The following is an 11,568-nucleotide window of genomic DNA, read 5'->3' on the forward strand; positions in this document are numbered from 1 at the left end:
AGCCCCTTAGCCCCCCCCCCCTTCAGGATCTGCTACTGGTGATGAACAGGGCAGGAGTATGGGAGTGGAGATCGAACCAGGAAACGTCCGCTGTTAGTCCACAAGATGTTTTATTTAGTCCTTTTCCCTGAGCGCGCCTGGCCCACAACGATGTTATGGGACACGTCCCCCGCCACACCGTGAACGAACGCAAATTGCAGGTCATCCACGAAGGCGAACTAATCCGCGACTGAAGATGTCAAACGTGGGAGCTAGCCGAAACGACGATAGCGACGATAGCAACACGTGTGGCGGAAGGCCTGTGGACTTGCGGAGTGCAGCATCACAGAACCTCCCTCGACAGCAGCCAAGCGGCGACTGCCGTCTCCCCGCCCCGCGCAGCTGCAGCGCCACGCGAGTGGAGGGGGGGAAGGGGGGAAAGCAGCACGGAGGGTCGCGTGTCCACTGCGGGCCAGGCGCGGCCACTGTACAAAGCTACACGTTTCAAACAAAACACATAACTACCCTATTTGAATACACAATTACAAGTTAAGTTATTTACAAATAATTACACAAAGATGTCCGTCCTTGAGCGGTCCAGAAGCGAAGTTAGGGCGCACGCGGGTGCGTCCCTAGCACGGAACACTCACTGCACTGCACCGAGGGGTTAGGGGGGGATAGCCCCCCCTCAGGTACCCGGCAGTGGACAGAAACGGCCTCTAAGTCTATGAGGGCACGACGACTGTCGTCAATTTAACCTTCTGTTATTTTTGTAGCAACATTTATTAACACTTATCATAATGTTTAAAGTAATTTATGTCACAAAAACACAGTTCCAACTTACACAAACCGTCAGTGCTCCCTCTGGTTCGCACAGGCCGTTACGTCCCAACAACACTTACTCTTAAGTGCATCGAACACGCCTGAGTGTGATGTCCGCCGAGTGAGTGAAAGTGCGCCGCGACGAACACCAAGTCAATTACAGTGCCCGGCCGGGTGTGGCAATGTGTTAAATTAAATCATTAATACTTATTTTTAAAACAACCAAATTAATAACAATTAAAGATACTGTAATAATGTTAAAATGATGTACAATTGTTAAATAATCATATAATGTCATATATATCATTTAAGTCCAAAACTGGTCAGAGCTGTTTTCCCGCGCTTCACGTGTCTTGGTGCGAGGTCGCGCGGCGGCCTCGCGCCAGTTGCCGTCGGGAGCTCACAGGGATCGGTCGCTCCGCGAATGCAGAGCTTACAGATTTCGCGCCACGTCCAGGTCATCACAATAGTTGTAAGTTTATCCAATCCTTTTTTCATTAGCTCTGCACCCGACCCCACTCAGTCGTACGTCTTTACGTGCGGCTCTTTACTTAATTCTTTTAATCCCAACAGGGATATTTTCACCTTACTACTTAATTTTCACGTCCTGAGCATTCGGCCAGCGGCCTTGAGTCATACGCAGTTTCCAGGCTTCGAAGCCAGCGAATCATTATTCGTGAAGATCTCCTAGCAAGCCTCGTGTGTCATGTACTAACTCTCTAATCTACGTGTTTACAATTTAGCTATTTAACTGTGTAATATACATCGCAATCTAACTGAGTAATAACTTTGTGAAACTGTAATAAGTGACTGTGTCTCATATATGTTCTCATCTAGCCAGGCTTACGTACATTTCGAAGCATTCGCATCTTGTAGTAGGTTAGATTGCAAATACCTTTAAGAAAATTTAATTATATAGTGCTGTATTACATGTGAACATCATTCACTGCATAGATCGTTGCAGCCTATTAGCTCCGCGATAGTTGGCCGCATCCTTCACGTCAGTAACGGCCACAGGATAAATCATTACATACAATTTTGCCATCTATCCTGTTCGCGCGCATCGCCTAAGTATCAAGACTCTCGTGCAGCGACGGTCAGACAACAGACGCGGCCAGGCATTGGACAAGCAAGTGTAATGGTCTTAATAAAGTGCAGTGTCTTTTCAATCCGTTTACCGTTTATTTCCAAGGCGCTCTGGGTGGCCAAAACAGCCCGGGTAGTTTTAAAACCGCGACGCACTCCTGCCTGCAGCCACGAGGCCAAATACCCATTTTTGCACCCTGAGATCATTTTCAGATTAATAATTACTCAAAAACTTAAACATGCAGCGGGAGTGGCGTCACAACTAATTTTTATCTTTGGTCGTTAGCACAGTGATTAGTAATCTACAGGCGAATGTAAAAAAGGAAAATCTAAAGAGAATACAATAGAGACAGAAAAAAATATATTATGATTAATTTCTGCTGCAAATGGGCAAAAACCCGGTGGCAAGCATTCCTCCTACTTTGCTCTAACTTTTCTCCTGAACTGCATTACATTCTAGCCAAAACATACTCCTCTAATTCATACCATTCCCTTATCGTTCTTACAACCATAGAATTATTTCACCTTTCTGTCCTTCATCACTCCTTTAAGATATTCCTAGAGTTCTCCCTCCTACATCTAGGCATCCGCATCGCAACTCGTTTCGCAAGCTCCCCACCCACCCACCCAACTCAGCACTTGATACATCCTAACTAGCCTCTCCTTCTGTCTTCTGTCCTTTATTCTATCCCAACCAATTTCCTTCACCAGCTCTGTTGAGCTATCAAAACTCTCTCCTTTTTCATTACTATTGATTCCCCTTTACTTTCCCTTCACCATCTAGCTGCTCTCATCTGCTCCCTCTCAAGCATTGCTGTATGTATGTCCCACATTGCCGCTGCGTACTCCAACATGGTGCAAAACATTGTTGAATAGTCTTTTTCCTATAAACACTGCTTCCTCCCCTAAGCACTCGTCCCAGCATGCTCAGGGCTTGACTGTTCTTCGTACCAAAAGTCTCAAATTGCTCCCCCACCTCAGGTTTCCATGCAGCACTACCCCTAGGTTTTATAGCTAGAGGCCTCACCTATCCCAACTCCCCTCCAGTGATAGACCCTCTTAACAACATTTGACGACATCCATCAGGGCTCCTCCTAGTCGCTTAGGCCACTGTTGCCCATTGCGCCCATGTGACCATTTTCCTGCAGTTGCAGTGTTAGTGTAAAGAACATGTGCAGTTCAATGAGTGGAACGACCCCGAGGTCGATGGGTTTTCATGTGTGCATCTGCTTGTCGGACAGTGTATCCATCCACCAGATAAAGTTCCAAAATATTTTGTATAGTTCTTAATTGATAATTGTTAATCAAAATATCATCACCATTTGTCTTGCATAGTCAAACAAAGATTATTTTCTGTGCGACTATGCCCCAAAACCCAACTCCACGTACTTCGCGCAGGAAACCTATTTCTCGGTGGCGTTGAGCTGCCAAGGCTGCGTCAGTCGTCACTTGCCTGGCTCAGGGGTCGAACGTGTCCACGCACCATGGGGTCCTCAACGCTTCGTCTTCACCGCTGGTAACCGTATTGTAGGTTTTTCTCACTCCTTTTACATCGCCCTGTTGCCAGTCCCACCTTATGTGCTGCTGTAAAGAACAAACCACGTAACTTAACAGTATCCTTCGCTAACGCACATTCGCGATATATCGTGTCTTTTACCTTCGTTGTCACTGGGCCGCACGCGCATTCCATCCTCGGGTAGAAAACTGAACTTGTGAACTTTTCAGTTTCGCCCGCACTGGGCCGTCCACAGATGAAATGTGCAAACGTTTTACAAAACCTTCTATGCAACTAATTTACTTCCATAGTATTTTGCTGTTGGCTGCATTCGCCCAAGTGAGAATGTGCACGCGAGAGCCTTCGCCCATACTTAAGCTAAGAGACTAGTTCTCTTCTGTGAACTGTCATCATCATTCCGACATGTATCGTAAATGAGCCAAATTCAAATTCACGCAAAAAAAGTATCAAATGCTTACGTCTTCGCACAGTCGGCAGTTTTATGTAACAGTGTAGTGTTCTATGTTCTGTGTCCCATAGTTAAGACAGTGTTTGCTGTGATCTATGACACAAATGTGGTTTATCGAATGGACTACTCTTACGCATCATAACTCGCCATCATCGACACATCCATCTGTCATAACCGTGCCACTTGATTCTTACAAGTACACAGACCCATGCCCCGGCACCGAAAAGAAACAGGCTGAGGGCTGTGGTAGCACCATGTAAAAAGTACTTTCTATGTAATAAACCAATGCCATTTTTGTATTTCTTTCATTTAACCCCTGCTGTCTCCAGCCACGTGGCCAGGACTGTGGTGTGAGAACTCACCAGGCATAAAATATCAGAACATTAATCACGAGACAGTCCGTACAACACATTCTTCTTCCTAGTAAATCTTACTACTGTCTTGCCCACAATTGTCTTCATGCCATTCTTTTCCACCCATTCTTCCAGCCTATTAAATCCTCCTGCAACCCTCTCTCCTCAGCATCCCCATACAACACAGTCATTTGCAAATAGACTCATGTACCCTGTTTTCCCCTCCTCTAGATCGTTCACTATGATGGTGAAGAACAGTGATACGATCACGCCGCCCTGTGGCACTCCTGACATGAATCTTGTTAGAAGATTTCATTTTCGTGGAATGAATACTGCAAATAAGAACACGTGCTTTGAAATTCACTAATTTTACTTCGTCTAAAGTTCTTTACACACATCACATCTTAAACCTGGTCCCGTCAAAACAACACTACACAAAATATGTATTGCAACAATTGTTTTTAACATGCTACCAACCTTAAAACTAAACATACCAATTTAAATGACTGCCACAAACACTTAAACAACAATATTTAATACACAACACTTCCCCTTGGAAATTACTAAAACGACAATTCACATACTTATGAACTAAACTCACTTAAACAATAAAAAAAAAATTAAACTGCAATACAAGTATTCAGGTGTGTTTTTTTTTCTGGTACAATACCTTATTTCTTTAAAACAAGAGCTTCCACAAAAATGGATGTTATTACCCCATTTAAAGATTTGGTAAACAAATCTGCCACATTCTCATGTGTTGGTGTGTACTTAAATTTTATCTTTCCTTCACTAACCAGATCATTTAGGAAACATAACTTGATTAGCATATGTTTAGATCTTTCGGAGTTTAAACCATTTTCGGCTAGTGACATGGAACCTAAATTATCACACTGTATTACAAATGGTTTGTCTACTACAGTAGAGCATCCTGTATCCGTAATTCTACTTACCGGAATTTCTACTATCCGGATGTTTTCCGAGAGTTAAAAAAAATTTACAAAATTTAAAAAAATGTATATATTTTTAAGTGAATTATAATATATATTATTCCCGCGGAAGTAAATACCGATTGTTTGCGCAGTTCACGCCCCGTCTAGTCAGTCAGGGTGCACTTGATTTTATAAACACTCAGCGAGTTATGATGGAAGCCAAGGCTTCCGGTCTCGCGACTGCAGTGCACGGGCGTCGAGCGCATATCAGGAATTGGCGGCAGCGGCCCCGCCTACACGTGAGCGCGCCGTGATAACGCGTTGTAGGGGAGGGGGAGTGGTGTATTGTGTGCGTTCAATGTCAGTCTGGCTTGTGGTGCGCGATCGCTAGTATGTACGTTCCTGCAGACACGTGATGTTTTCAAAACATAAACTTCCTGGTGATGAGGAAAAGAGTAGTAAACGAAGGAAAAAAGTTCTTACCATTAAAGAAAAGGTTGAGATTCTCAAGAAACTAGATGCTGGGACTTCTGTTAAAAATCTCAGCCAATCGTATGATGTCGGCATTTCGACGATTTACGACATAAAGAAACAAAAGAATGAACTGTGTAAATTTTATTCGGACAGTGATACGAAGAGAGGAATTGAAAACAGAAAAACAATGCAGGGTAGTAAATGTAGCGACCTTGATAATGCTCTTTATCAATGGTTTCGTTTGCGGCGAAGTGAAGGTGTTAGCATTTCTGGACAGATGCTGATAGAACAGGCAAAAATGTTTCATGCCGAACTGAATCTAACATACGATTGTGACTATTCGTTAGGGTGGCTTCATAAATTCAAAAAACGCCATGGAATTTCTTTTTTCAAAGTTAGCGGTGAAAAGCTTTCTGCAGATACAGCGGCGGCGGAAAAGTTTGTTGTTGAGTTCGCAGAATATGTGTTGGACAACAACTTAACAGCAGACCAAGTTTACAATGCGGACGAGACTGCTTTGTACTGGCGTTGTATGCCTCGAAGCACGCTGTGCACTGCAGATAATCCTCACAGCGGGATGAAAGATTCTAAAGACAGATTGACCGTGCTTGGTTGTTCAAATGCTGCCGGTACCCACAAGCTGAAGCTACTCGTAATTGGCAAAAGCTTGCGCCCAAGGGCGCTAAAAGGTGTTAAAGTGTTACCCGTTGAATACCGAGCTACAAAAACCGCGTGGATAACATCTGCAATAACCACAGAATGGTTTGACAGTTTTGTGCGCCAGAGCCGGCAACACTGTAACAAGATAGGCTTAGACCCGCACTGCAAGATTGTCCTTGTGCTAGACAACTGCTCCGCGCATCCTGCAGCTGAAACACTAGACAGGGATAATGTTTCTGTCATGTATCTGCCCCCTAACTGCACTGCACTAATCCAACCGCAAGATCAGGGAATATTACGCTCCCTAAAATGTCGTTATCGCACGGAGTTCATGAAGCACTTTTTATCTTATCTGAATGGCGGCAAAACTATCTCAGAAATTAAAAAGGAATACACCATAAAGGATGTCATATGGTCACTAGCTCGTGCATGGGAAGGTATGCCTGTGTCAACATTTCACAAGGCATGGTTTAAATTGTGGCCGACTTTGGTTTATCGTGACGAGGTTCATGACAAGGGAAATGAAGCCAACTTCAAAGGTTTTGAACAAAAAAACGTGAACGAACTGCTGGAGTATGCCAAGAACATAACAAATCCAGAACTAGAAGACTTACAATTGCAAGAACAAAACATTGTGGAATGGTTTTGTGTTGATGATAATGTTCCCGTTGTGCATCACTTTTCGGATAAGGAGATATTAGACTCTGTTAAGTGTAACAAAGACGACGGAAACAATGAAAGCAGTAGCGATGAAGATGAACCACAGGAGAAAATCTCGCAAGATGAGTGCCTTCACCACATTGAACGATTAATAGCTGGCCTAGAGCAACGAAGTTATATCAACGACCAGCAAATTATGCATTTGTATATGCTTCAAAAACAGCTGACTGAAGAGAAGCACAAACGTGTGCGGCAACAACGCATTAGTGACATGTTCAAAAAAGCTCCTGTTTCCACACCTGCTTCAACTACGAGTGAGAACATTGACGATCCAACACCTGGCACCAGTGGCACAAACGTAAACAGTTACGTTCAGAGTGACAGTGACAGTGATTAACTTTAACTTCTCCTGTCTTTCACAATGTGTGACGATTTAGGTAATTTGTTGTTTAGCTTTTTAAATTTAAATTAATGCGACTGTTAAACAATGTTTCTTACACACAGACAAGTGGGGCTGTATACAGTGATTATTTCAATGCAGTTTATCTAAGTTCTAGGACATTATTTTTTATTCGCGGGACATGTGTAGCCTACAGTGAGTCATGGTAAGTGTTTTTTTATTTGTAATGTACCGTACCTAACTGTACCATGTGTTATTATTTTATATTTTATTTATGCAACATGTGGATACACCAAATCACTGTACAAACTATGTAAATTACGTAATTGTAACACAATTCATTGAATGTCAAACGTCTCGCCTACGTCTGCTTTCTTCGCGCGGACATCATGGTACAGTCACGTAGCTGTAGCGTGCTTCTAGGCAAGGTCTGATAAGCGTGCCCGTGGCAAGGTCACACCACCGGATGTAGCTGTCATCACCCTACCCCCACCCCCCTTGCCGTCCTCATCTACAGCTACAGGATGTTCACAAACTTCGGGAGCAATTTTTTTTTTTCAATTAGGGGGCCTTATAGTCAATTTCTACTTTCCGGAATTTTCTACTATCCGGAATAGTCTAAGTCCCGACCATTCCGGATACAGGGTGCTCTACTGTATCTGATCTTGTCCCAACTCCTTTAAGATCATTATCAGCCATAGAGCTTCCCGAGCTGTCTCACACAGACTTAAATTCTGCCTCTACAGTAGACAGGGCCACAGTAGTCTGTTTTTTTGTGCGCCAGATGATAGGAGCCCCAGCTAATAGAAACACATAACCACTAATGGATTTCCTATCACCTTTATCATTTCCCCAATCAGCATCACAAAATGCCTGGATGCAGGCTTGATCTTTCTTGTACCTTAGCTTGAGTTCACTTGTATTTATCAAATATCTTAAAACATGTTTGACATCATTCCAATATTTCATAGTTGGTTTTTTTTTTGTTTTCATGCTTAATTTATTAAATGAAAAACTTTTATCTGGTCTGGTCATGTTAAACAAGTATAATAATTTGCCTACAGCATTCTGATACATTTCACAGTCCAAAGATTCTTCCCCTGTTCCAGTTTTGTCGTCACTGTTAAATGAAAGTGGGGCAGTTCTGCCCTTGGCATTCGTCTCACTCAAATTGAAGTCATCTAAAACCTGTTTTAGATAATGAATTTGGTCAATTTCGACAGCTTGGTCATATACGCTTACGTGAATTGAGAGAAAATTACATGTGTTTCCTAGGTCTCTCACTTCTATTACCTTTTTTTAGTTCATGCTTGATCCAGTCAATTTGTCTATATTTACCCCACAAACCCAGGTCATCAACATATAGTCCGACTATCAAATCTTTATTATGGTTTACATACACACCTGTCCTTTTTTAAATTTTGAAGACCAAGCTTTACGAGAATGCTGTCAATTGTTTTGTACCATTCTAAAGCACTCTGTTTTAACCCATACAGACCCTTTTTTAGTTTCCATACCTTATCCCTATCCTCTGAAAAACCCTCTGGCTTCTCCATATATACTTTCTCAACTAATGGGTTTTCGGGTAGGCTGCCAAGACGTCTACATGTTCTACTGTCCAGTCATTACAAGCTGCTAACGAAAATAACAACCTCACTGTTTTCCTTTGTGTGACTGGTGAATAGGTTTGTTGAAAGTCAACACCGTGAACCTTATCAAAACCTCTGGCAACAACCCTAGCCTTAAATCTTTCAATTTTCCCATCTGTCCCTGTCTTTACTTTATAAACCCACCTTGACCCTAGTACACATTGATTTTTTGGCCTTTCAACGATTTCATATGTATCTTTGTTCCTAAGTTGTGTCATTTCTTCCTCTATCGCTCTTTTTCATTAAACAGCATCTTTACTTTCTAAAACCTCCTTAAAATTTTTGGGTTCTATATAAGGAAAAATTTGTTGTCACATAGCCTTGCATTGAATTGTACATGTATTTGCAATACTGTGTTACATCGCAACATGAACAAACCTTTGGCTTGATTAACCTTTCCGACTTACGTACATTCGGTACACACTTTGATAAACTGTTTGTCTCCATTTCAGACCCAGATGTTTCATTATTTTCCCAACGAAGAAATTGTTTGGTATCACTATCCTGACTAGCATCTGAAAATTTAGAGTTATCCTGATAATTATTTACAACAGGTTCAGCTTCTCCTACAAACAAAGCATTCGCAAAGTTCTCCCATATGCTTACATTTTCTCCACAATCATTTGCTTCATGAGAGCAATCAGCCTTTTTTGCTGATACTTTTATTTCACTAGGTTCATGATTTATACCGAAAACATTAGTTAATCGTCCAGTTGTCATATCATTTTTATTTGCTTTAGCCTTCTCTATGAAAGGGAACACAGTTTCCTCAAATATTACACTATGTACAATTTTTACTTTGTGTACATTGTCAACCCACACTCTATATCCTTTTGTATTCGGTTCATATCCCAAAAAGATACACTATACCTCTCTTTTACCAAATTTTCCTTTCCCTTCAATCCAAAACCAAACTCTGCACCCAAACACTCTTAGGCGCTCATATTCTTTCACATCAATTTTTTCTCCTCGCTATAACTCTAACGGCAATTGGTCATTTACTCCTATGGATGGGGACAGGGTTTTTACATGACTAGCACAATTTGTAGCTTCCGCCCAGAAGTTCTGAGGTTGCCCAGACAGAATTAGCATGCACCTTATAGAATTTGCAATAGTTCTATGCATTCTTTCAGCTACACCATTCTGCTCAGGGGAACCTGCAACTGTTTTCCTATGTACTATTCCATTTTCTCGCAAAAAAAAACTCTCAAATTCATTACTACAATATTCTCCTCCTCCATCTGTTTGAATTGCCTTAATTTTACTTTCATGGAACATTTCAACCTCCGCCTTGTAACATTTAAATACATCAAACACTTGATTTTTTCTTTCAATAAACCGCACAGTCAAGTGATGTGAGAAGTCATCAACAAATGTCACTAAATAACATGCACCTCTAAGTGATGCAGGTAACTAACTCATTACATCACTGTAGATCAATTTTAGTGGTTTGGTAGTAGATCTCTCACTCTTATTGGGAAAACCAATTTTTGCAAACTTATCCTGCACGCATGTATTACATAGCTAACTGAGTTTTCCAGTTAAGTTGATATTTGGAATTTTCTTGATGGCTGCTTCATGTAGATGTCCCAGACGTCCATGCCACAGCTGGATACTCCTCAGTGCTACTGCATCTCATCCCTGAAGAGTAGTGCTGCAATTTTCTCTCTCTACTTCAGATGATGCTGTCGCGGAAAGTATTTCGTTTACCACCTTAAGTATGTATGTACTAACCATTTGACGTTTCTGCTCTGAAAACTGTTTCTTCCTCATCTCGTTCCACTGCCTGATGAACATTTAGCTCTGTGATTATCCCCTAAGTTGCTAGCTGGTAACAGGATATCAAATTATATTGGAATTCAGGCACATACAGAACATTTGACAATCCAAGAGTCCAACCTCCACACTCCTCTGTCATTGTTATTTCTACTGTTCCACTGCCCTCAACCTTTGCAAAACCTTTGCCCATAGACACCGTTCCCTTGCATGGTTCAAAGGTCATAAACAAGTCTCGTCTATAACACATGTGATCACTTGCTGCCGAGTCAAGTACCCATTCATCTGTTCCTCTCATAGGTGAAACTAGTCCGCTTGCACTCACACACGAGCGATATTTGCTTCTTTCTTCTGTAACTGTTTCTTGTAATGTTTTTTTTTTGCCTACATCTTCTACCTTATTTTTAGAGTTTACTGCCCAATGGTCACTATTCCCACACTGGTAACATTTTACCTTCGGGCAGACCCTTGAAATATGTCCCCATTCTTCACAATGAAAGCACCTTTTATTATCGTCCGACACATGACTCAGGCGCCCATCGTGTTGACGATTCTCCATGTTGTTCTTGTATTTCTTCTCCCTTTGCTATTCTTTTCACAGTAACTCCTCCTTTCATTGTGTATTTTTTTACTTGCCAACGCTCCAGAAGTGTTTTGCAGTGTATTTACACCTTTCTCTTTCAACAATATAGATTTCACTTTCTCAGTGGTTAGGTTAGGCTCTCCACTAATAAAACTTACAAAGATCCCGTATTTTTCCTTAGGTAGTCCAATTAGGAATTGCCCCGCTAATTGTGTGTCGTTTAGTTCCAA

Source organism: Bacillus rossius, chromosome 5 (assembly GCF_032445375.1).
Source record: "Bacillus rossius redtenbacheri isolate Brsri chromosome 5, Brsri_v3, whole genome shotgun sequence".
NCBI classification, from domain to species: Eukaryota; Metazoa; Arthropoda; class Insecta; order Phasmatodea; family Bacillidae; genus Bacillus; species Bacillus rossius.